Consider the following 27,287-nt stretch of genomic DNA (forward strand, 5'->3'; position numbering starts at 1 on the left):
ATGTACCATGTAGAGAGGGGGAGGTCTGCCCTATAATATTGAATCAGGGTTAGAAGTAATGGCTGCCCCCCCCCCCAAGATTGGGTCAGGATTAAAACTTGGCTTTTCTGGAGTACATAATAATTACAAACCAGCACATTCTTCTGGGAATTTTTCATTTCTCTTATTGTGGTCTTCAACACCAGTAGTTCTGTTTGGGTGCTTTTTAAAACTTCTTTTTTTTACTAAGTGTTTTAATATGCAATTCACCTGAGATGGATAGGCTTTTATAAAAGGGATTTATTTAGTTACAAATTTACTAATTTGTGAAGGCATACTGTGATGTCTGCTGAGCTTCTCACCTGGCTTCTAGGTTCAAACAGCTTTCCCCAGGATGTTTCCTTTCTGCCATGTCTGAGCCAACTCTGAGCTCTGAGCTACATTGTGCTGGGCTGTGCTGAGCTCCTTTTCTGACCTCTCCTATTAAGTCTCACTCATTGTGGAAGGCATTTCCCTTAGCCACCTCTGATGTAATCAGTCATAGATGAACCTCACAGGCTGATTAAGTCCACAGCAGCAGAACAACTGGGCATCATCATCTGGCCAAGTTGACAGCTGTATCTAACTACTACATTAAGATTCTCATATTGCTCAATTATTGTTTTTTTGATATCCCTTAGTTCTTTCTCTGTTTTCTTTCAACTCCTTGAGCACATTGAAGATTGTTTTTATTTGAGAAAGAGATGGAATTTGGTTTTATTTTGTCCTCTATGAAACTCCCACTTATGCCATGACTTTGCCTATCAAAGAAGAAGAGGAAGAAAAACCCTGCCTCATACCATGTATCTTAGGTATTCATGTACTTGTAAGTTAGAAGTGGCAGGATATTCGTTTCTCCAGTTTTTGGCTCAAAAAGATGACACTATCAATACCAGTGTAGTGAGGAACTGCTGGAAAACTTCTGGAAATATCTTTTGGATCAATCAGTGTACTATTTCACAAAGTGCTTCTGGAATTAAAATCTGTAAAGCTATCAAAAGCATCCACACTTTTGCAACACAAAGGATGAAAGAATCCCAATGGTATTTAGCTGGAGCCTTCCCAGTTTCGTTATTGTCACTGCTGCTTTAGCCTCCGAGATGCTGGCCTTCACCCCAGGTGAAGCCTCCTGGCTGCTCTTCAGGTGGTAGATTGTAATTTAGATCCTCATTTACTGTACCAAAAATAGCCTTCAAAATAGACAGTGTTTTCAGAATTCTTATTCCATCAGGCTGATTGGGAAACACATCTTCCAAGCAAAAATACACGTGTCCGAATGCAATACCCAAGAAGTCCACAATGATTGAGTTCCCCAATATCAGGGAAAAGCCCATGAGCACCCAGGGCAGAAAGGGGCTTGGAAGTTGAGAAGGCCAAAGTAGTTCATGCGGATGTGTGGCTTACTTCGGATCCACATGTAGACAAGCATTATTGTCATTACTGGATGAAAGGTTCTTTAACTTGTTCACAGTAGAAAAGTATCCTTTCCCACCTCTAGGTTTGAAAAGTTGTCACATAAAATATGCTGTAAAATAAATGGTAGTACCCTGAAGCTAAAATTGGAAGTCTACTTTTATCTGTCTTTAACATTTTCCTGCTTTTATTCTATTTGTTGAAGGATATGGTCATTAAGAACCCACCAAAAAGGAACATAAACACAAAATCTGCTAACTGACTCGGAAAGAGCCTTCTTCCAGTATTCGACAGTAACAATGTAGAAAAATCATATTAAGTAAAAAATTTAATCCAACTGGCCCAAAGAATAAAAAACTAAGTGTTTACAGATTAATTCAGGGTTGAAGTACCACTAAAAAGGTGTGATCAATTCCAATTGCACAGCAGGAGTGCTGAGGATGCAAGCAATGGTGTAGGCATGGCTGACTGGTGGGATCTGCAAGCACTCCAGACAGAGTCTCTGGTACACCATCTTTCCCATGGCCACCTGCCCCCACCGCCCCCCTCCCGCCGCCACCGAAGATCATGTTTTTAAAGTCTTTGTCTGTTATGTCGACAGTCTGTTCTTCATTGACGTTATCTGGATTTTTAGCCTCTTCATTTCCTGTTTCTTTGTCTTGCAATCTTTTGTTGCACACTGTAAATATTAATCTTTTAAAATGTTGCCTCTGGGATTTATTCCCTGGTATGTCATTTTCTTGGTTTTGTAACCAGCTGGTGATAAGACAGAGGTTTTCTTTAACTTTAGCTCTTCTATTAGGAAGGTTTCCCCATGGTGAAGGCAGCGTGCAGGATCCTTCCTGTCTTTTTTGGGCCTGTGTCTTGACCTGGGCTGTGGTTGGTAATTGCTTAGGAGTTCCCCTGTTTACAGGAGGTTGACTGCCCTCTCTATTTCCCAGGAGACAGAAATTCTCCTCCTGGGGCTATTCCATAGCTGGATTTAAAGCAGGTAAGCCTTTGCCCCAGTTTCTCTGCCTCAATTGTTTTTTACACTGCTTTCTTTGTCTCAAATTGCTTTTGCCTTGAGGGCAAATTCTGGAAGGGGGACACACTGGAGAGGAGTTTCCCAAGTTAGTTTTTACCATCTGGGACAAGGTCAGGACTCACAAAGGGGGTGCAGATGAACTCCAAACTGCCCTGGAGAGGGAATGAGGAATAAGCCAAGAAGGGTACCAGGCACTTCCTCCATCGCTCTAAGGCTGTGCTTTCTTGACCTCCACAGCAAATGCAGACCTTCAGCCATCCCCCACAGCTCTGAGGAAGCTTAACATTTTTAAGTTCTACTGCTGCCTTTGTCCTGGGTATTTTGGAATAATGGTGGCCCTCAGAGCTGAATTCCCAGCAATCTGAAGTCACCAATCAAAAGCCACGATTAGCAATCAGCCCTTGCCCACCCTGGACTTGGGGAAGTAGATTTTTATGCTCCTTTCTAGCACTTGCCAGCCACACCAGGGGCCAGCTTCCACTGTAGCCTGCTGTAAGTGATGGGTGACTTAGCACCAGTAACTAACACACAGAAAGTGTTCTAACTTGCTAGCTGCCAGAATGTGATATACCAGAAACAGAATGGCTTTTAAAAAGGGGAATTTATTAAGTTGCAAGTTTACCGTTCTATGGTCATGAAAATGTCCCAACTAAAGCAAGGCTATAGAAATGTCCAATCTAAGACATCCAGGGGGAGATACCTGGGTTCAAGAAGGCCAATGACATTCAGGGTCTCTCTCTCAGCTGGACAGCCACATGGCAAAGTCTGCTAGCTTTCTCTTCTGGCTTCTTGTTTCATGAAGCTCCTTGGGCATTTTCCTTCTTCATCTTCAAAGGTTTCTGGCTGCATGGGCTCTATGGTGCTCTCCAAAATGGTTCCCTCTTAAAGGGCTCAATAAGCAACCCTATCTTAAATAGGTGGGGACACACCTCCATGGACATCATCTAATCAAAAGTTACCACCCACAATTGGGCAGGTCACATCTCCATGGGAGCAATCAAAAAGCACCCAGCTAGCAATATTGAATGAGGATTAAAGGACATGGATTTTCTGGGGTCCACCACAGATTCAAACCAGCACACCAAGAAAGCAATTTTGTTGGTATTTAATTTACCAGTTTTTTCCTCTTGCTCTTTCTTGGATGCTGTACAGTTTTCTGGAGTTTTGAAATAGTTGATTCAGACAATTCCTGCTTATTTAATAGTTGTTCTGGTGGAGGGATTGATACCTGGTTCTTCCTACTCTGCCATCTTCCCATAATCCTCTCCAATTCTCTCTTGATCCCAGTCTAATCACATTTTTACTCCCATGGCTTTACAGAAACTGTACTACTAAAATTCACCAAAGATCTCATGATGTCATATACAGCGGTCAGCTCTCCATCCTTATCTTGATCCATAAGCAAGTCTTGATAATTGGATCATCCTCTCTCCCCACCTCCCTGCTTAAAATATTTTCTTCACTTGGCTCCCAGTACACCAAGCCTTCTTAGTTTGCTTTCTGCTTCATGGTCCACTCTTCTGCTGGGTCTTCCTCTCCCTGACTTCCTAAGGTTGGAGTGTCCTGGATATCAATCCTTTGAACTCTTCTTTCCTATCTATATTCACTCCCTTAGTGATCTCCTCCAGTCTCCTGGTTTTAAATATTGCTATATAATGACATCTCTAAAATTCTTCAGCCCAGGCCCTATCCTAAATGCCAGACCTATATGTTCAACTATTTTATTTTTTTATGCAATTTTTTGAGATATATTCTCATACCATATAATCATCCAAAGTATACAATCACTGGCTCACAGTATCATCATACAGTTGTGCATTCATCACCGTAATCAATGTTAGAAAGTTGTCATTATTCCAAAGAAAAAAAAATAAAAATAAAAACACCCAAAACATCTCAACCCCCTTGTCCCCGCTATTATTTATTTATTTTTATTTTTGTACTCACCTGCCATACACTGGATAAGGGAGTGTCATTCACAAGGTTTTCATAATCATAAGGTGACAACATAAAAAATATTTAGTTATACATTCATCTTCAAAAATTAGGCTACATAATGGTGGGGGAAGGGCAAGAGTTAGGGGGAGGTTTGGATTTTCTGTTTGGTGAGGGTGTGCTTGTTGGCCATCTTTCTTTTGGGAACAAGAACTGTTGAGTTTGGACATTATACATGAAGCCTAGTAGATAGAAGTAGCTGAAAGATGCACTGACTAAGAAGTAGATTGGCACACGATGGTGTAAACATATGATCAAACATGGTGCTGCTACAAAAAGGAATGAAATTGTGAGGCATGCAACGATGTGAATGAACCTATGGGACATTTGGTGAGGCAAAATAAGTCAGAAATAAAAGATCAAATATTGTATGATTTCATTTAGAAAATACTTATAAGAAAATGGAGCCTAGATTGTAAGCTCTTATAGTAGTCACATTTAATCCAGAGTGGTAATTGTTATTTCTGGATTTTGAGAGGCTGTTTTATATCTGTATAACCTGGAATTTAGAGATAAGAATGAAGCTGATCAGCTCAGGCTTAAGGTAATTCATAATACAGGGTAAGGAAGACATTGCCTGTATTTTAGAACTTCACCTACACTTTGAGACCAAAGGAAGAAAGTTATATTATGTCCAGAACCTAGATTTTCTGCAGCACATAATCTAGCTCAACCTGTATGAATAGATCATTTAAACAATCCAAACACAGGCAGGCCAGAATAAGAGAGCCTTTAATCCTTTTTAGCTTAATGTAATGCCTAGTTACATTCTAGAGTATATTTATCAGATAATCAAAAAGTATTAGCAAAGTCCCTTGAAGGATGGGAGAAAAATATGGAACTATAAAACTTTACCACTGGGGAAACCCCAGATACTGTGTCAAATGTGAGGGATACCCAAATCAATAGGCTAAGCCCTTGATCTTGAGGCTTGCTCTTGTGAAACTTATATATATAGCAGAGAACTTAGCTTACCTGTAGGTATGCCTAAGAGTCACTTCTAGAGGACTATTTTTGTTGTTTAGATGTGGCCTTTCTCTCTCTAAGCCCAACTCTTCAAGCGAAACCATTGCCCTCCCCACTACATGGACATGACATAGAGGTATGAAAGTCTCCTTGGCAGTGTGGGAGATGACCCCCAAGGATGAGCCTGGCCCTGGCACTGTGGGACCAAAAGGAGGACAAAGAAGTGTAACAAAGAAGGTATCGGTGGCTGAGAGATTTCAAATAGAGTTGAGAGGCTACACTGGAGATTACTATTACGCATGCTTCTGTTAGATATTGCTACCTATCATAACTTGCCAAACCCCAACCGAAACCATTCCTGCCAATCCTAAAGAATACCTAGGGCATTAAATAAGATTCTACAAAGGTTCATGCACTAGGGTAACTCTCCAAATCCTACAACCTCCAGATGGATCTCTGGCCCAGATAAGTCCTGAAATGCAGAGGGGCCAGCCCTTCTAAAACATCAACTAGTTCCATCCCCCTATTCCATATTATTGACAGCCCCTTCTAAGATGAAAAAGTTAGAAAGGACATAGCCTAAATACCCCTAAACGGTGGGAGAAAGATCAAAGTTGATGATTGAGTTATACAGAGAAGGTCAGGTTTAACAAATGAGTATGAATGCTGAATCATTCATTACACTGATAATTCTTTTAGCCTGAAATAATTTACTGCAGCTAGAAATAAAAACCTAAAATTGTGGAATTGTAACCTATACCAAACTCTGAAATCTGTTCTACAACTAATTGTTGCAATGAACTTTGAATTTTATTATTTTTATGTATATATATATATATATTTGTTTGTTTGTTTGTTTGTTTGTTTTGCATGGGCAGGCATCAGGAACCGAACCTGGGTCTCTGGCATGGCAGGTGAGATTTGTGCCACTGAACTCCATCACATCACCCTCGTATAAATGTTTTTAAACAGAAGGAGGAGTATAATAGAGAAGACAGGATTTAACAAATGAGTATGACTGCGAATCATTATATTGATATGTCAGTATTATGATTGACCTCCAGTGTCTTGGAGCAGCTAGAAGAAAAAACAAAAAAATCATGGAACTGTAACCCATACCAAATTTTAAAATCTGTTCTATAACTACTTGTTAAAATGTACTTGGAAATTTATTGCTTTTTTGTATATATGTTATATTTCACAATAAAAAAAAGTTTTAAAAAACTCAAAACAAACAAACAAACAAAAGAATCAAGGCTACTGGATTAGTTTCAAGTGTTTCCTTCTAGCCCTTCTAATACTCAAGAAACTAAAAAGGAATATCAACATGATGCATAAAAATAATCTCCAGGATAACCTCTCAACTATTTGAAATCTCTCAGCCACTGGTACTTAATTTTGTTCCATTTATTTTTCCCCTTTTGTCAAGAAGTCTCTCTTAATCCCATGATGCCAAGGAGATTTACTCTCCTAGGAGTCATAACCCACAAACAGGGGAGGTCAGTGAGTTTATTTGAAGAATTGGCTTAGAGAAAGAGGCCACATCTGAGCAATAAAAGAGGTTCTCTGTGGGTGAGTCTTGGGCATAATTATAAGTTGACTTAGTTTCTCCTTTGCAGGAATAAGTTTCATAAGGGCAAGCTCCATGATCAAGGGCTTGGCTTATTAAATTGAGAGTCCCTAATGCTTGCAAGAATAGCAAAAATTTCTCAGGTGGGGAAGTTTAATATTTCCACCTTTTTCCCCAGCACCCTAAGGGGACTTTGGAAATGCTTTTTATTTTCTGTCCGAAATTATCCTGGGATGTATTGGCATAATACATTAACCTATAAAAAGTAATAAAATCTCATTCCCTATTCAAGGTTCCATGTAATTATGTTATTTGAATAAACTAACCATACAGGTTGTCATGGTCAGGTTCATGTGTCAGTTTGGCCAAGTGGTGGTACCTGTTTGTCTGGTGGGCAAGTGCTGGCCTGTCTGTTGCAATCAGGACATTTCATAGAATAAAATAATGATCATGTCAGCTGCATCCACAACTGATTCCATTTGTAATCGGCCAAGGGAAGTGTCTTCTGCAATGAGTGATGCTCAATCTAATTACTGGAAGCCTTTTAAGGAGGATTCAGAAGAGACAGGCTCTCTTCCTGCTTCGACTGGTAAGCCTCTTCTGTGGAGTTCATGCAGACTCTCCATTGAAATCGTTGGCTTCACAGCCTGCCCTGTGGATTTTGGACTTGGCGTTCCCGCAGTCATGTGAGATACTTTTAAAAATTTTATATTTGTGAGTGTTCCTGTTGATTCTGTTTCTCTAGAGAACCCTAACTAATACACAGGTTAAACTATATAGTGTGCTACAGAAAAAAATTTTGTACCAAATACATCTCTCTTCCTTTGGTCTCACACAGAAGTTGAAGTTTTAAAATATAGTTTATCTGACCTAACCAGATCAGCTTCATTCACATCTCTAATTGAAGTCTTATTTGTTTTTCAGCTTCTTTAACAGTTCCTTTATGGGGTAATGCTAACTTTCAGAGCTTTAGAATTCTAAATCTGAGGTTCAGGTATCCCACAGATACCCAAGGTTCTAGGGGATGACCAGGTTATACACAAAGAGCTCAGTTTCTCAGAATTTAGAAATAACAGTTAAAACTCAGGGATACATGTGACTGTTGTAAGAGATTACAATCTAGGAACCTTTGTCTTATTGAGCATTCTGCACTCCTTAACCTATGCTCTCGAATTCAATTCTCAGAGTTTGCGTACTATAGTTAGTTCATATTAGTGAGGTCTTACAATGTTTTTCTTTTTGCTTCTGGCTTATTTCACTCAACATAATATCCTCCTTCAAGAATATACCTAATAATAGGGGTTGCAGGATCATATGGCAGCCCTATATTTAGCCTCTTGTGGAATCACCACACTGCTGTCCAGGGTGTTGTACCATTCTCCTTCCCTACCAACAGTGAATAGGTATAACTCTTCACATATTCTCCAGCTTGTTTTTCAAACAGTTTTATTCACATACCGTACAATGCATCCTAAGTAAACAATCAATGGCTCCTAGTATAATTACATAGTTATGCCTTCACCACCACCATCCACATGAGAACATTTCCATTGCCTTGTTTTTTGATCCAATCTGCCAGTCTATGTCTTTTGGTTGCAGAGTTTGTAAGTCTCCATTGTTTTTTCATCTCTTCTGTCGTGCCTTTCACTCCCATAAGATCTGCCATTTGTTTTTTCAAACTTTCAAGTTTTATTTGAATGGCCATATATAATAATGTCTTCTTTATATCCTTCACCTCTTTTGCCAGTTTTCCTTCACCTCATTGATTTGATTTTTTATTTGATTTAATTTTATTCTTTCTTATTTATTTATTTATTTTTTACATGGGCAGGCACTGGGAATCAAACCCAGGTCCTCTGGCATGGCAGGCAAGCATTCTTGCCTGCTGAGCCACCGTGGCCCGCCCTTTACATTTGATTTAGAAGATTTGTTTGGATATCGTTAATTAGTTGTTTCAATTCCTGTATCTCATTTGAAGTGTTAGTTTATTCCTTTGACTGGGCCATATCTTGGTTCTTCTGTTTAAGTTTGCTAATGCTGCCGGAATACAATACACCAGGAATAGGCTGGCTTTTATAAAGGGAATTTATTAAGTTACGAGTTTACGGTTCAAGACCATAAAAATGCCAAAATTAAGGCATCCAGAAAAAAATATCTTGACTCAAGAAAAGTTGATGTCTGTCACATGGGAAGGCACATGGTCAGCAGCTGCTGATCCTTTCTTAGCTTCTCTGGGGCAATTCTGGATTTATTCTTAGCTTCCCTTGGCTCTTTCAGCTCCTGGAATCTCCTGGGGTTTCTGCATTTCCAAATGTGTACATCTTGGCATCTCTCCCTGTTGATACTCCAAGCATCTTCAAATGTCTACTTCTAAGCCTTCTTCAAAATGTTTCCTCTCCTAAAGGACTCCAATAAACTAATCAAGACCCACCATGATCGGGTGAAGTCACATCTCCATGGAAACAAACCAAACTGTCCTACCCACAACTCGGTGTGTCATATCTCCATGGAAACAACCCAATCAAAGTTTCCACCCCACAACATTGAATCAGGATTAAAAGAAACAAGGCTGCCCCCACAAAATTGGATCAGGGGAAAGGATGGCTTTTCTGGGGTACAGAGCAGCTTTAAACCAACACATCTTCCTAGTATGACTCATGATTTTTTGCTGATGTGTCTGGTTTTCTTGATTAGTTTATTCTGGAGATCATTTTCTGTCTTTTACCTAGGGTTCTCTTATTTTGTCTTTGTTCTCTATCTGCTCTTTGACAGTCAATTCAGCTTATTCTAGACCTCTAGCATAGCTTCTATTTAACTGATCAAAAATTTTCAGGTCTTGTTAATCTGGCTCTTGCCCTGCCAGATAGGATCAACCTCAATCAGATTTTCCCAGGTATGGCAGGCCTGGGACTCAAGAAGAGGGTATAATTGATAGTAAGAGTCCCTGAGGATGAGACACAGCAGTCTTTCCTGTGTGAGGCCTCTTGGTTCTGTGTTTTCCCATCCTATCGAGCAGACAGCACTTGTCAGCCTGCAGGTCCCCACTGGCATAAAGTGGTGTTGTGCCTTTAATGCTCAGCAGGCCTGGTCCCTGCCAGAGGCATGGCTGAGAAAGAGGCTGAAGCAGAAGTCAGGTTTAAGCTGTTTCTGTTTCCAGCCCCTGGGGTCGGAATTATCTGAATGGGAGCTACCACTGTGCTGGGCCCTGCCCCACCCCCTTTCTTGTGGAAGATATGCCCTTTAGAGAATTATCTATTTCTCCTGACTAGTTTCTTTGACCCTCAGACACACCTTAACTCCCCCCTTGCCTGGGTCAGTGCTAACAATTGAAAATGCCTAAGGGCTTTGTTTAATGGGCTGCTTTAAAAGTTAAAAAAAGAAAACTTTTTCATAGCTGGACTCCAGCCCCCCAGGTTCACCAATCCAGAGCTGCAGTCAGTACCCAGCTAAAGACACACACTTTTCCAGTATTCTGAGCTCCACCAATTCCAAAAGGCTCTGCTTTGTTGTGTTGTTGTGTTTTGGTCAGCCCTGCCTCCTCTCTGCTAAGAGAGACTGCAGGATTACTTTTGTACTCGCTCCAGATTTATCTATGCTCAGAGCTTTTATTCAGCAGTCTGAATTTGTTAATTAAATCCATAATCGGAACTTGCTTGAGGGCTTCTTGCCTTGCTCCTAGGAAAGACCACTTCTTTTTCCCACTGGTAAGTGTGTCCAAAACAGACTGCTGTGCCAGTGGAGGAGTGGTGCTAGTTTCTACAGTTCAGGAGACTACTTACAGTTCTGCACTGTGATCATGGCCCTTCCACCTATTCCAGACTGGTGTACAATGTGTGTCACAGAAGCCTCCCAAACAGTTGTACCAGACAGTACCTAGCTATTTATTAGCTGCCCTAGAGGCCTAACTAAATTCCACACCTCCCTACACTGCCATCTTGCCTCAGCTACTTTCTTGACATCTCCAGTTGTATGTTGCTTTAGTTTCTAGGCTGCTGAAAGCAAACATCATAAAATGGGTTTAACAATGGCAGTTTATTAGCTTACTATTTTGAGGCTGAGAAAAACGTCCAAATAAATGTCATCAAAGCAATGCTTTCTTCCTGAAGGCCAGCTGTCAGCAATTCTTGACTCCTCTGCCACATGGCAAGATGTGTGGTGGCAAGTGCTGGTCTCTCCCTTCTTTCCTGATTTGATTGCTTTCAGCTGCTTGTTTCCATGGCTTTTCTCTCCCTTTTTGTATTCTTTCTGTTTGTAAAGGACTCCAGTAAGAAGATTAAGGTCCATCCTGAATGAAGTGGGTCACACCGTAACTGAAGTTGCCTTGTCAAAAGGTCCTACTTACAATGGGTCCACACCTACAGAAATGGACTAAATTTAAGAAAATTATTTTCTGAGTTTTCACCACACTCCACCCTCTGAACCCCCAAAAGACATGTTCTTTCCATATGCAAAATATTTTCATTCCATCACAATTTCCCAAAACTTTAAAATTGTTTCAGTAACAATATTAAATATAAAGTCTCATAAAAGTTGGTTTATAGATGTGGTCTATCCTTAGGCACAATTACCCTCTTCCTGTGGACCTATGAAAGTTAGAGAATAACTTATTTGCTTCCAGCATACAAAAAAGTTATAGAAATAAACATTTCCATTCCAGAAGGGAGAAATTTGGAAGGAAAATAGGAGTCACGGGTCCCAAGTAATTCCAAAATCCTTTAGTGCACACTCCATTAGATTTCAAGGTCTGAGAGTCATCTAGGGAATGATGTTTTGTCCTCAGGGGATGATGGAGAAGCAGCCTCACCCTTTCAAAGTGTGTGCTTGTGGCCAAGCTCTCCTCAAGCACAAGGATGCTGCTTTCCCCCAAATAACTGGAGTGAAGATTCCACTTTTGTCAAGCATTGGGCTGGCAACCAGACTCTAGGCTTCACCCTTATCATATATTGGGGTGGTGGTCAGACTTTCCATAATCCCTCAGGCATCTGAGAAAACTGAAGTGGAAACATTCTTACTGAACAATGGGCCATACTCACCCTTTCCACACACATGAGTGGGCTTTCTCTCTTGGTTCAAGAAGATGTCTTTGATTCAGACCTCAGCTCCCATGGTTCTGCCTTTGAGGTCATTTTTCCTTCAAGCTGTCCCTTTTTTGTCCCTTGTAGTCTAGGCTGGCAGTGGTTACATTCATAGAGATTTTGCATGTAATACCCAGGGGCTTTGCATGCAGTAGCCAAGGACCCAAACCATCAAATAAAAGAACTTTCCACAAATTATTTCTGCATAACTGCATTTCCATCTTGACTTGTACTGAAGTAGCTGACTGGTTCCATGTCCAGTTAAACCTTCAAATGGAGTACTATTTTCTGATATTTTCCATATCATGAATTTCTGGTTTCTTTGTGCCCAGGGTTTCAAATGTCTCTTTTCTCTCACATTTACTATAAGCTTCATGAAGATACCAGGCTGCACTTTCCACATTTAGTTTGAAAATCTCAACTAGATCCAAGCTTATCACTTTCAAATTCTGCCTTTCATAGGACATCAGGACACAACATTGCCAAATCCTCTGCCACTTTAAAATAAGGGTCACCTTTCTTCCAGTTTGCAATGGCACATTCATCATTTCTGTCTAAGGCCTTATCGGAAGTAATTTTTTTTTTCATGAACTTCTTTATTCAGTTCATATTTGACTAATCCCAAAAGACTAGCTAAAATCACAATAGCAGGAGGTTCCTCAGATTATAGTGATTGGTGCCAACCTTTTCATATTCAGAATAGGTCAGCAAATTTGTAACTCTTATAATTGTTTTAAAACATTTTTCATTGTGATATACAAAATACATACAAAGAAAGCAATAAATTTCAAAGAACATTGTAACAAGTAGTTATAGGACAGATTTTCGAGTTTGGTATGTGTTTCTGTTCCACAATTTTAGGTTTTTCCTTCTAGCTGCTCCAAGACACTGGAGACTAAAAGAAATATCAATATAATGATTCTGCAGTCATACTCATTTGTCAAGTCCTAACTTTCTTATAACTCCTCCTTCTCCTTTATCTTTCTCCAAATCTTTAGGGGTATTTGGACTCTGCTCATTCTAACATTACCATGTTGGAAAGGGGTGTCGATAATATGGGATAAGAGGAAGGAACTAGTTGATGCTCTTGAAGTGACTGACCCCCTCTGGGTTTCAGGACTTATCTGTCCTAGAAACCCTCTGGACATGGTAGGTTTCTGGAAAGTAATCTTAGTATGTGAAACTTTTGTAGAATCTCAGATATATTCTTTAACCCTACATATTCTTTAGGGTTAACAGGAAAGGTTTTGGTTGGGGGTTGGCAACCTTGGTAATCAGTAATATGTAGCTGAAGCTCATGTAAGCTCATATTTTACATGAGCTTCCAGTATACCTCCAGTATACCTCTTTCATGAACTTCCATTATACCTCCAGTATAGCCTCTCAACTCTGTTTGAACTTTCTTAACCACTGAGACCTTATCTTTACCCCCTTTTGGTCAGAAGACATTGTTGATCCCATAGTGCCAGGGCCAGGCTCAACTCTGGGAGTCATGTCCCACATTGCCAGGGAGACTTTCACACCTGGATGTCATGTCCCATGTAGGAGGGAGAGTAATGATTTTTCTTGCAGAGTTGGGCTTAGGGAGGGAGAGACCAGATCTGAGGAACAAAAGAGGTTTCTGGAAGTAGCTCTTTTTTTTTTTTTTTTAACATGGACAGGCACCGGGAATTGAACCCAGGTCCTCTGGCATAGCAGGCAAGCATTCCTGCCTGCTGAGCCACCGTGGCCCCCCCTGGAACTAACTCTTAGGTATAACTATATGTAGGCTTAGCATCTCCACTACAGAAATACAGTTCTCAAGATCAAGGGCTTAAGTTGGCAAGTGAAGTCACTGCCTTCCCCCCTATGTGGGACATGATTCCCAGGGATGAGCCAGGACCCAGTATCATGGGATTGAGAAAGCCTTCTTGACCAAAAGGGGAAAGAGCAAAATGAGACAAAATAAATTTTCAGTGGCTAAGAGAGATGGTATAGGGCTAAGATGGTGGCTTAGTGAGGTGTGGGATTTAGTTTGTCCTCTAGAGCAGCTAGTAAATAGCCAGGAACAGTACAGAACAACTGCTGGGGCCACATCAGTGACCAGACACACAGCATACACCAGTCTGGACCAGCAGGACCAGCTGCAAGCCCACTCATAACCATGAGTTCCCCAAGCTACAGTGGCCAGCACCCTTCCCCCACAGGCTGCTTCTCAGAGGGGAAAGGAAAGGGACTTTACCAGCAGTGGGGGCTGAGCACAACCAAGCTCCAGTTGTGGAATTAATTTAAAAATTCTGACTACTAAAAAATAGGTCCCCAGCTTGGCCGAACCTTGAGTAAAAGCTGAGGTTGCTGGTTTTTATCCCAGCACAGAGGGGTCAGGGATGACAGGAAAAAGGAAAGAGAAAAAAAAAACCAACAAAACAGAGGTCTTTCAGATCAGATAGCACATAATACTTGAAAGGGTCTGGGCCCTGAAGGAAAGGAGGAGGCACACAGAACTTGGAAATACATATAGCAACGTACCAGCTTAAGCTCTGAAAACTTAGCAAACCTGAAGAACGGGAGGCCTGCTCTGAAAAGGACTTTTCTTTTTCTATTTTGTGGGTGTGTTTCTATGGCTTGACTACTCTTTGGATACAGCTGCAAGGCTTCTTGGGCTCTAACTGCTCCAGGTATAGAAAGAATTAAGAATGTCTGAGGGTTTGTCTGGAGCCTGTGCCTTCCCCAGGAGTGGGGGTACCCAGCTGAGATGGAATCCCTCCCTCAAGGAATTCAGACCCCAGGATCTGGATAAGTGAAGCGATTAAAGCCAGCCTACAACCTCTCCTCTGTCTCAACCATGCCCCCAATAGGGAAAGTCTGCCGAAGTTAAAGATACCACATCACCTTATGCTGGTGGGACCCACAGGCAGAAAGGTGTCACATACTGGGCAGGACAGGAAAAACGCCGAGTCCAGAGGCTTCATAGGAAAGCCTTTAAACCTGTTGGGTCTCGCCCTCAGAGAAAACTGATACAGGTGACTCTTTCTTTCTGACAGGAGGCCAGTTTGGTCTGTGAAAATCTAGCTGGGGTCTATAATACCTAATCAGACCCTCCTAAGGGGGCAAGACCATCCGACTATACAGGCAGGGCAAGAAACAAGAAAACAAGAACTGAAAAATTCTGATCTATTAAACAAAACCTAACCTAGAGGTCCAGAATAAGCTGAACTGAATGTCACAGAACAGATAGACAACAAAGTTATCCAGAAAGAAAATCCTGGGTGAAAAAGGGAAAACAATCTCCAGAATAAACTGATTAAGGTAATTAAATGTCTAGATGCCAGCAAAAAAATAATGGATCATACTAGGAAAATTGAAGATATGGCCCAGTCAAAGGAACAAACCAACAATTCAAATGAGATAGAGGAGTTGAAATAATTAATTCAGAATGTTTGAACAGACAAGGAAAAGCTCATCAAAAATCAAGTCAATGAATTGAGGGAGGATATAAAGAAGGCAAGGAATGAACAAAAAGAAGAAATCAAAATTCTGAAAAAACAAATCACAGAACTTATGGGAATGAAAGGCACAGTAGAAGAGATAAAATAAAAAAAAAGGAAACCCACAATGTCAGATTTCAAGAGGCAGAAGATAGAATTAGTGACCAAAGGATGGGACATCTAAATGCCAAAAAACAAATGAAAATATAAGGAAAAAAATGAAAAAAGATAAGCAGGGACTCAGGGAATTGAACGACAACATGAAGTGCATGAATATACATGTTGTGGGTATCCCAGAAGGAGAAGAGAAGGGAAAAGGAGGAGAAAAAACTAATGAAGGGAATTATCACTGAAAATTTCCCATCTCTTGTAGGAGATAGGATTAACATAAGACCTGCGGAACTACTTGAGAGTAGATGGCATTAAGGTGGTGGCGGCAGTAAGCTGCTTTATGTTATCTGATTTATGTAAGACAGTCTAGAAGGAAGAGAATGTTTGTTTACCCCAAATGGTTATTTTAAGTATGAAGGAAGAACACTGAAAGATAAGAACTTTGTTCCCTCAGGAAATGCATGCATGCCTATTGTCATCCTGTGGTATATAACCAGGATCTGGTTAAGAATAAAATTGTCTGAAGTCTGTCTGAAGTAAACTCAAGCTTCAGACCCCCTGAGCCCATCTGTGTGTTTCTTTCTCTCCTTCTTCCTTTCTTTCTTTCTCATCATTCCTTAATATCCTTCGAGCTCCGTTTCAATAGGAAGCAACATCTGGCGCCCAACGTGGTGCTCGAAGAAGAAGACTCCAAATCAATATTAAGGAGCCAAGGAAAAGTCTCATTAGAGGCACGTGTGTCCAGCCAATAGAAGAGGACTCGAGGCATATTGGTAAAGTAAGCATTTTCCTTGGGTCATCAGGGTAACGGGTAATCATAATAGGCGGCTGGAGAAGTATGGAGTATGTATGTATGTATGTTTGTATGTTTGTGTGTTGAAAACATCATTAGGGTGTCATTACTAAAATAAGGTTCTAATAAAGTTTGAGTTATTTTGTATTTTAAAGGAAAAAAGACTTTGTGGATAAAGCAGAGAAGAGTCTAAAGCAGACTCCCCATAGTGAGATGGGAGACATTGAGGGAAAAGGAGTGAAGAAAGTTCTGAATTGAAAACAGTTTTCCATGACAATACAGTGAGGCCACATGGGGCAATAACAGAAGGGAGTTTAGGAAAAATAAAGAAACTGTGTTCTTGTTGTTAGGAAGAAAATAGTAAAGGGAAAGAGTTAATAGCATAAAGATGACACAGCCAGGAAATAATAGCCAGGGACAAGGTAACTCTAGTTGGGAAAAAGAGGTTAAAAAAGCTTCTTCAAGAAAGAAGCTATTTCTTAAAAAAAAAACAAAAAAAAACAAAAAAAAACCCTTCAAAATAGAAACACAGAAGTGTAAACCTGAGGCAAGGGAAAAGGAAAGCAAATAAATAACTTAAGATGGGATGCATAATTATAAAAATTTTACATCAATATGAGCTGCCTTCATATAAAAATTCATATACACCTGAGTCAGAAAATATTCAATAAGAACAATGCCATGCCGAGCAGAAGTCAGTACTAATTAATGGTTCCTGTAGAATTATAATGGATCGGTCCCCTAAGGGGTATGCAATTCAGGACTGTAGTTCTGACTCAAAGTGTTCTGTTACGTTACCTTGGTTTAATCTAAATAATTATTCTACTGAAATTATACCTATGCTACAAATAAAGCCTTGTGACCAAGAATGGGAGCAGTAACCCCATCTCCTTTTACAAACAGCAACTTGGAAACTGGCCATGAGTTTAGCTCCTACTCATATTTTAAGAAGAAATATATTTTAAGAACTTCAAAATGAAAAATTCTTGTTAAAAACTATATATTGATAGTTAATGCATATTTGAAACATTAATTAAAGTATTTTAAGTATTTAACATTATTCTAACAAATTTAATTTTGATGGTAATTATATGTGGTAAAATATTTGTTCAAAGTAATGATTTAAGTATGAAAAATATGAAAGATGTGTTTTTATTAATAGGAAAACAGAATAGTTTTATCCTAAAATGAATAACTGTTACTAAATGACAAGCCTAAACTAATATAATAAGTGCTGAGGGTTTGTAAAAATAGAAATTATGGCTAAAATCAAGAAAGATTTAACGAGTCTAAAATGACAATGTTTTCTTGGACTCTTAGCCTGTTCTAATGAAAAGATATAAACAAATTTTCTAAATAATTAGTTAAAAAGCAAAGAGTCTGTGTTTTATCAAAATAACTTATGTTAAATTTTGTCATGTTGTTATCTGTATAAAAAATACTGATTTTCTCCTGGGTATCATTATACCGGCAAAAACTGCTTCTTTCTTGCCCTAAACCAGGTGGCTTAATCTATTAATCTAAATACTATTACTATAAATGAATCTATTACTGGATAAATCATATTCAAATCATATAAATACCTATATTCCTTTAAGCCAAAATATCTTAAGGCTTTGTCCAGTCTTTATATAAACTACATATGTATAAACTAAATTTATCCTAAAATAACCATGGCTTATTTTGGGAGCAGATCAGATTTGAGGGCTGAATGCAAGGAAAAAATATACTTGTGGAGTCTTTTTTTCAGCTGATGTTGCCATTACATGCAACTTGATGTTGCTATCACATGACCTTGGTAAGGAATAATTAAAATGTACATTCTAGCTGGGAGGACTGGCTATCCCCCCAGAAGGAGGTGTACTTTAATAAAGATATCTAGGTCTCAGGAAGCTTCTCTTGGTCCCTAGCCAGTTCCCAGAGGACCCAACTGGGCCCAGTCATGTAAGCAAATCGAAATTTGGCCACTATTGTGAGAAAATACCATAAAAACTGCATGCAATAAATTTAAAATTAGCAAAAATGCACAACCAATTATAAATAATCCACATTCCTGCATTCCTTTTAAATCAATCCAATGAATTCAATTTAAAAAATCTGGTCATTTGCTATGGGTACACGTCACTATTGGCACTCTGCATTCATTTTTGCTACCTGCCACTTTAGGGATTCCTAATTATATGTTACAAAACGTGTTTGATATTTTACAAGGAGATTCCAATTTATTAAGCAAAAGGCAGTTAACAGCTGCAGCTGAAAGAGAGTTACAATTAATTGAACAATGCATTAAAAAAGGACAGCTTGTTCAAATAGATCTAAAAAAGCCTGTTTTTATTATTTTCTTTACCTTTCAATCTCCCAAGGCCTATTTTAGCAAGATGGTGTTTTAAAATGGATTTTTTGACCAAACAATTGACAAAAATGTTTAAATACATATTTGCAAAAGATTATTTCTTTAATAGCCAAAAGTCACCAAAGTATTATCAATTAAGAAGTCATAATCCTAATCGCATAGTGTGTGATCTCACAAAGGAAGAGGTTCAAAGTATATATATTTTCAATACCTCTTGGCAAATAGCATTAAATAATTTAAAAGAACAAATGAATAATCATTTGCTATATCAAAACTTTTACAATTTTTAAAAATGAACGCAATGGATTTTGCCTAAAATAGTTCTAGCTTCCCCGCTAGCTATTACTGTCTTTACTGATAATAATATTAATGGGAATATGTCACCCCAGTGGAAAACAAGTTAGAAAATACCTTATACCTCAGCCCAGCATACTGAATTAGCAGCTGTAATTCAAGTATTGCAAAGTTTTCCATAATCTCTTAATATTGTTTCTGATTTTAAATATGTTTGCCAAAAAGTTACTCACATTGAGACAGCTTCTTTGTTTGAAAGAGATGAACTCTCCTGAATGTTTTTACATTTACAAACATTAGTCAGAAGTCAAATTAATCCTCTTTTTATCATGCATATAAGAGCTCATACCAATCTTCGGGGTCCTTTGTCATTACAAAATCAACAAGCAGATAGTCTTGTGAGTTTAATTCAAGATCCCACAACACTTCACAAATTGACATCAATAGCAAAGGGCTGGGAAAGAAACTTCCATCTTTATCTAAACAGCAAGCTCAGGACATTGTTAGGACTTGTCCAACCTGTGGACCCTTAAATGCACTCCCATTTGCATCAGGGGTTAATCCTTGAGGTCAAAAAGCAAATGAATTATGGCAAATGGATGTTACTCACATTTCACATTTTGGTAAAATGCAATATGTACATGTTATCATAGACACTTGTTCTCATTTCATCTGGGCTACCACACAATCTGGAGAGCATTTCTGCCATGTTAAATCACATTTACTTAATGCTTTTGCTGTTATGGAGTGCCTCCAATCTATTAAATGGACAATGGTCCTGCTTATACAGGAAAACAATTTCATAAATTTTGTACTACTTTTAATATTACTCATATCACAGGAATTCCACATAATCCCTCAAGGCAAGGAATTATTACGTGAGCAAACCAGACGCTAAAGTCTATGCTCTTGAAACAAAAAGGGGGAGATGATGATCAAGATGATGCTATGAAAATATGTACACCAAAAGATCAATTAATGAAACCACTGTTTACTTTAAATTTTTTAAACATTTATGATAATTCATCACAGACTCCTGCAGAACACTATTTTAGTAATTTGGGAAAGAAAAATGATACAACCCAAACAGAACTGCAGCTGTAGCCAATCTATTGGAAAGATATTAAAGATGATTTATGGAAACCAGGAATGGTAAAGGTGTGGGGTAGGGGATTTGCTCTTGTCATTGCAGATGACGGAACCTTGGTTTGGATTCCCTCGAAGAGAATAAAACCCAGACATGTCAACCCGGACAAAAATAACTAAATGGGTAATGTATATCATAGGACATATAATTTTAATTGATGAAGGACAGGGACATATTTATACTTATTGGGTTTATCTGTGAGCCCTAACATGGGCCAATCCAACTTTACCAAAATAATCTGAATACAAGTGTAGGATTCCCAGGTCCAGTAAGAAGAAAACTGGTGTCAAATTTAATTCTTCCATTTTTAGAAAGACCTGTATGCATAACTCTACGGATACAAAGGATACTTGCCTGATAGATGGGAAAGAAAGTTGGAATGGATGGTAGTCATGTCATATGGATCGAGCAGTTATCATAATTAATGATTCCTATGGAATTGTAAGATTCCCCTGTGGGGTTGAAGATAACTGAGACTATATGGATAGGCAAGTTAAACCAGAGTTATTACATAGAGGATGATTTGCGCCAAAATTTGGGATGATAAATACATTAGTCAGAGAAATTTATGGGAAATTTTTCTTAGGACTGGGACCAATCTTTACAGCATATTCTAGTAACTATAACTTCTCTCTAAATAGCCACCATAAACACTATACACATACAGGAAATCAAACTTTTAATTATAAGAATTATTCTCTATTCACTTGTCTCCAAGCATTTATATTGCAGAAAAATGAGATGATTTTAGCAGTAAGGAGAAGAAGAGGTATTTGGCTGCTGGTGCAGATGTCAAGATCCTGGCAATCCTCTCCAGAAACACAAGTCCTGATCCATTTGGCAAAAGCATATCTAAAAAGGACTAAGAGACTAATTGAACTCATTATTGCAGCTGCCATTGGAATCATTGGAAGCATCACAGTGGCTGCAGTCGCTGGAACTGCATTGCAACAAACTATACAGATGCAGCATTGTTAGAAAAACACCAGTGAACTGCGGCATAGACAATCTCATTGATGAGCAAATTAATAATAGACTAAATGATATAGAAATGATATTGGTTCATATTGGAGATCAAATATATAATTTAAACTTTTTTACAAAGTTTAAAGTGTAAAAGGAATGAGAGCAATTTTTGTATTACCCTCTTTTAACATATGGCCTGTCTGAAATTGAATGGGAAAAGGGAAAAGGCATCTTTTAAGGCTTTCAGATCTAAGTCCTGATATCTTAGAATTACAAAAAAGGGGTATTAGAATTATCTCAGAATAATTTACATGTAGCCTAGGGAGGTGATATTACACAATCACTTACCCAAGAGCTAAATAATCTTAGGTTTGGGGCTGTTTATACTTCGCTTCCTCCTCAGCTGTGTTTAACAACAGATAATCAAAGTCAGAGAGCTTGACTGGCAGCCAATGATGGGTAAGACCCTTCAGAGCCTAAGGGCAACCTAAGACAGGCGCGGTCACCTCTGCTTATAACCACCCTTACAATGTGATTCTTGTGAAAACTCTTGGCTCCCTCCTGAATCAAAGTCAGAGAGCTTGACTGGCAGCCAATAATGGGTAAGACCCTTCAGAGCCTAAGGGCAACCTAAGACAGGCACGGTCACCTCTGCTTATATCAAAGTCAGAGAGCTTGACTGGCAGCCAATGGTGGGTAAGACCCTTCAGAGCCTAAGGGCAACCTAAGACAGGCGCAGTCACCTCGACTTATAAAATAAAAAGGGGGAAATATAGGAGATAGGATTAACATAAGACCTGCGGAACTACTTGAGAGTAGACGGCATTAGGGTGGTGGCGGCAGTAAGCTGCTTTATGTTATCTGATTTATGTAAGACAGTCTAGGAGGAAGAGAATGTTTGTTTACCCCAAATGGTTATTTTAAGTACGAAGGAAGAACACTGAAAGATAAGAACTTTGTTCCCTCAGGAAATGCATGCATGCCTATTGTCATCCTGTGGTATATAACCAGGATCTGGTTAAGAATAAAGTTGTCTGAAGTCTGTCTGAAGTACACTCAAGCTTCAGACCCCCTGAGCCCGTCTGTGTGTTTCTTTCTTTCCTTCTTCCTTTCTTTCTTTCTCATCATTCCTTAATATCCTTCGAGCTCCGTTCAAACAGGAAGCAACAATCTCTTATGAAGGACTTAAAATTACAGATCCAAGAAGTGCAGCATACCCTAAACAGAATAGATCCAAATAGATGTACTTCAAGACACTTACTAATCAGAATGTCAGATGGAAAAGAGAAAGAGAGAATCTTGAAAGCAGCAAGAGGAAACCAATCCGTCACATACAAGGGAAGCCTAATAAGACTCAATGTACATTCCTCAGCAGAAGCCATGGAGGCAATAAGACAGTGATATATTTAAGATACTAAAAGAGAAAAACTGCCAGCCAAGAATTCTATATCCAGCAAAACTGTCCTTCAAAAATGAGGATGAAATTAAAACATTTCAGACAAAAAATCATGGAGAGAATTTGTGACCAACAGACAGGCCCTGCAAGAAATACTAAAGGGAGTACTAGAGACAGGTGGGAAAAGACAGGAGAAAGAGATGTAGAGAAGAATGTAGAAATGAAGACTATTAGTAAAGGTAAAAACAAGAAAAATTATCCTACCCAACAAAGGATAGATCAAGCTTACTTAAAATTAGACCTAAGAGTTACCTCAAAAGAACCTCTTTTTTGCTCAGATGTGGCCTCTCTCTCCAGCTAACACAACAAGTAAACTCACTGCCCTCCCCCTGTCTACATGGGACATGACTCCCAGGGGTGTGGACCTTCCTGGCAACGTGGGACAGAAATCTTAGAATGACCTGGGACTCAGCACCAAGGGATTGAGAAAATCTTCTTGAACAAAAGAGGGAAGAGTGAAATGAAACAAAAAATTGTGTCAATGGCTGAGAAATTCCAAACAGAGTCAAGAGGTTATTCTGGACGTTATTCTTACACATTAAACAGATATCACCTTGTTAGGCAAGATGTAATGGAGAGGCTGGATAGAACTGCCTGATAATGTAGCACTGTATTCCAGTAGCCATGTTTCTTGAACATGATTGTATAATGACATAGCTTTCACAATGTGACTGTATGATTGTGAAAACCTTGTGTCTGATGCTTCTTTTATCTGCCTTATCAACAGACGAGTAAAACATACAGCATAAAAATAAATAATAGGGGGAACAAATGTTAAAATAAATTTAGTAGATTGAAATGCTAGTGATCAGTAAAAGGAAGAGGGGTAAGGGGTATGGTAAGTATGAATTTTTTTCTATTATCTCTTTATTTCTTTTTCTGATTTGATGCAAATGTTCTAAGAAATGATCATGATGATGAATATGCAACTATGTGAAGATATTGTGAATTACTGATTATATATGTAGAATGGAATGATCATAAGTTAAGAATGTTTGTATATTTTTTTAAAAATTTAAAAATTAAAAAAAAACAGCATGGTACTGGCATAAAGATAGATACATTGACCAATGGAATCAAATAGAGTGCTCAGATATAGACCCTCTCATCTATAGATAATTCATCTTTGATAATGCAGTCACACCAACTCACCTGGGACAGAGCAATCTGTTCAATAAATGGTGCCTAGAGAACTGGATATCCACAAGCGAAAGAATGAAAGAAGATCCATATCTCACACCCTATACAAAAATTAACTCAAAATGGATCAAAGACTGAAACATTAGATCTAAGCCCATAAAACTGTTAGAAGAAAATGTAGGGAAATACCTTATAAATCTTATCATAGGAAGTGGTTTCCTAGACCTTTCACCCAAAGCACAAGCATTGAAGAAAGAAAGAAAGAAATAGGAACTCTTCCAAATTAAACACTTTTGTGCATCAAAGAACTTCATCAACAAAGTAAAAAGATAGCCTACACAATGGGAGACAATATTTGGAAATGATATATCAGATAAAGATCTAGTATCCAGAATATATAGAGATTGTTCAACTCAACAACAAAAAGGCAGACAACCCAATTACAAAATGGGCAAAAGACTTGAACACACACTTCTCAGAAGAGGAAATACAAATGGCCAAAAGGCACATGAAGAGATGCTCAACTTCCCAGGCTATTAGGGAAATGCAAATCAAAACCACAATGAGATATCATCTCACACCCACCAGAATGGCCATTATCAATAAAACAGAAAATGGCAAGTGCTGGAGAGGACGTGGAGAAAGAGGCACGCTTATTCACTGTTGGTGGGAATTTCAAATGGTACACTGCTGTGGAAGGCAGTTTGGCAGTTCCTCAGGAAGCTAAGTATAGAATTGCCATATGACCCAGCAATACCATTGCTAGCTATCTATTCAGAGGACATGAGGGCAAAGACACAAACGGACATTTGCACACCAATATTTAGAGCAGCCAAAATGTCCATCAACAGACAAGTGGCTAAACAAGTTGTGGTATATACATACAATGGAATACTATGCAGCTGTAAGACAGAATGAAGTTATGAAATATATAACATGGATGGACCTTAAGGACATTATGCTGAGTGAGATTAGCCAGAAACAAAAGGACAAATACTGTATGGTCTCAACTGATACGAACTAACATTAATGAATGAACTTGGAGAATTTCAGTTAAGAACAGAGGTCATCAGGAGATAGAAATAGGGTACAGATTGGGTAATTGGAGCCAAAGGGATACAGATTGTGCAACAGGACTGATTGTAAAAATTCAGAAATGGATAGCACAATAGTACCTGATTGCAGCACAATAATGTTAAACACTGAGTGAAGCTGAATGTGAGAATGATAGAGGAAGGAGGACTGGGGGCACAAATGAAATCAGAAGGAAAGATATACAATAAAGATTGAGATGGTATAATCTAGGAATGCCTAGAGTGTATAATGATAGTGACCAAATGTACAAATTTAAAAATGTTTTTGCATGAGAAAGAACAAAGTAATGTCAATAATGCAGGGTGTTGAAAATAGATGGTAATTCATATTTTAAAACTTTAACTTATGTGTTAGACTAAAGCAAAAAATATTTATTTGGTACATAATTTATATTTTGACTGGTGCATTTCCTAATATCAGTTATGTGGACAGCTTAACTGAACACCGTAAGTACATGGAACCTTGAGTAGGGTATGAGATTTTGTAGGTTTGTCCAGAGTGATGCCCCAGCAAATTCCAGAGTGATTTAAACAGTGAATAAAATAGTATTTGCAAAGTCCCCTAGGGGGAATGGTGAGAAAGGGAAATTCAACTTCCCCAAGTGGAGAATTCTTGATATTTTCACAAGCAGTGGGGACAACCAAAGCAATAGACTGAGCCCCCAATCTTGGAATTTGTTCATATGAAACTTAACCCCACAAAGGGTAGATTAAGCCTTCTTAAAATTAGGTCTAAGAGTCACCCCCCAAAGAGAACCTCTTTTGTTGCTCACATGTGGCCTCCTTCAGCCAATACAACAAGCAAACTCACTGCCCTCCCCTTGTCTACATGGGACATGACTCCTAAGGGTGTGGACCTTCCTGGCAATGTGGGACAGAAATCTTAGAATGAGCTGAGACTCAGCATCAAGGGATTGGGAAAACTTTCTCAACTGAAAGGGGGGAGAGAGAAATGAGGCAAAATTAAGTGTCAATGGCTGAGAGATTCCAGAGTCAAGAGGTTATTCTGGAGGTTATTCTTACACATTAAATAGATATCACCTTGTTAGTCAAGATGTAATGAAGAGGTTGGAGGGAACTGCCTGAAAATGTAGAGCTGTGTTCCAGTAGCCATGTTTCTGAAGATGATTGTATAATGACATAGCTTTCACAACGTGATTGTGTGATTGTGAAAACCTTGTGTCTGATGCTTCCTTATGGACAGATGAGTAAAACATATGGATTAAAAATAAATAATAATAGGGGAAATAAATGTCAAAATAAATTTAGTAGATTGAAGTGCTAGTGATCAATGAATAGGAGGGATAAGGGGTATGGTGTGTATGAATTTTTTCCTGTTTTCTTTTTCTCTTTTGAATTGATGCAAATGTTCTAAGAAATGATCATGATGATGAATATACAACTATGTGATGATAAAAAAGTATGTCCATACTGTATGTTGATTGGTTCTATTAATAAAAGTTAAAAATAAAATAAATTGTCAATGGGTGAGAGATTCCAAAGAGTCGAGAGGTTATTCTGGAGGTTATTCTTACACATTAAATATATATCACCTTTTTAGTTAAGGTGTTATGGAAAGACTGAGGGAGCTGTCTGAAAATGTAGAACTGTGTTCCAGGATCCATGTTTCTTGAAGGTGATTGAATAATGATATAGCTTTCTCTAAAATGATCATGATGATGAATACACAACTATGTGATGATAAATAAATAAAAATAAAAATAAAAGATGAAGGGCTTTGTCCTATTGGCTCAGAAGTCCCTATTATTCAAGACAGTATCGGGGGTTCCCTGGTGGTAACGCTTAATAGTTCCATATTTCTTTCTCTTGTTCCTCAAAGGATTTTGTCAGTACTTTTTAATTATCTGCTCAACATACTATGGGATGTATCTGGGTATTACCATGAGTTATACAGAATTACAAGCCCTTATTCCTATTCAGGGTCTCATGTGTTTGAGTTGTTTAAATGAGCTATCCAGAGAGGCTGAGTTAGATTATGTGCTACAGAAAAATTAGCCTTTGGAAAAATTAACGTCTCTTATCTCTAATTAAAGCCTGATGTCTTTCTTCATTTCTTTAACAGTTGTTGTGGCAATGCTGACTTTCAGAACTGCAGAACTCCAGCTCTGAGTCTTACATATCACATAGGTAACCAAAGTTTCAGGGAGATAAGAAGTTATACATTCATAGTACAGCATCTCAAAATCTAGAAATAATATTTACAGCTGTGGACTAAATGTGACCGCTAGAAGAGTTTACAATCTAGGCCCCAATTTTCTTATAAGTATTTTCTAAAAGAGACCATACAGTATTTGTTCTTTTGTTTCTGGCTTATTTTGGACCCATAATGTCCCCAAGGTTCATTCACATCATTGCATACATCATGACTTCATTCCTTTGTG

The 27,287-nt window shown here is 38.6% G+C and overlaps 1 protein-coding gene and 1 pseudogene across 1 annotated transcript in view; both read right to left on the reverse strand.

The window, feature by feature from the left end:
* ENOPH1 (enolase-phosphatase 1) overlaps nucleotides 1-27,287 on the reverse strand; it is a 156,292-nt gene that overhangs the window by 13,117 nt on the left and 115,888 nt on the right. The window lies entirely within an intron of this gene.
* Nucleotides 254-1,962, reverse strand: LOC143667952 (derlin-2-like; annotated as a pseudogene).

This window comes from Tamandua tetradactyla, chromosome 24, assembly GCF_023851605.1.
Source record: "Tamandua tetradactyla isolate mTamTet1 chromosome 24, mTamTet1.pri, whole genome shotgun sequence".
In the NCBI taxonomy this organism is placed as follows: Eukaryota; Metazoa; Chordata; class Mammalia; order Pilosa; family Myrmecophagidae; genus Tamandua; species Tamandua tetradactyla.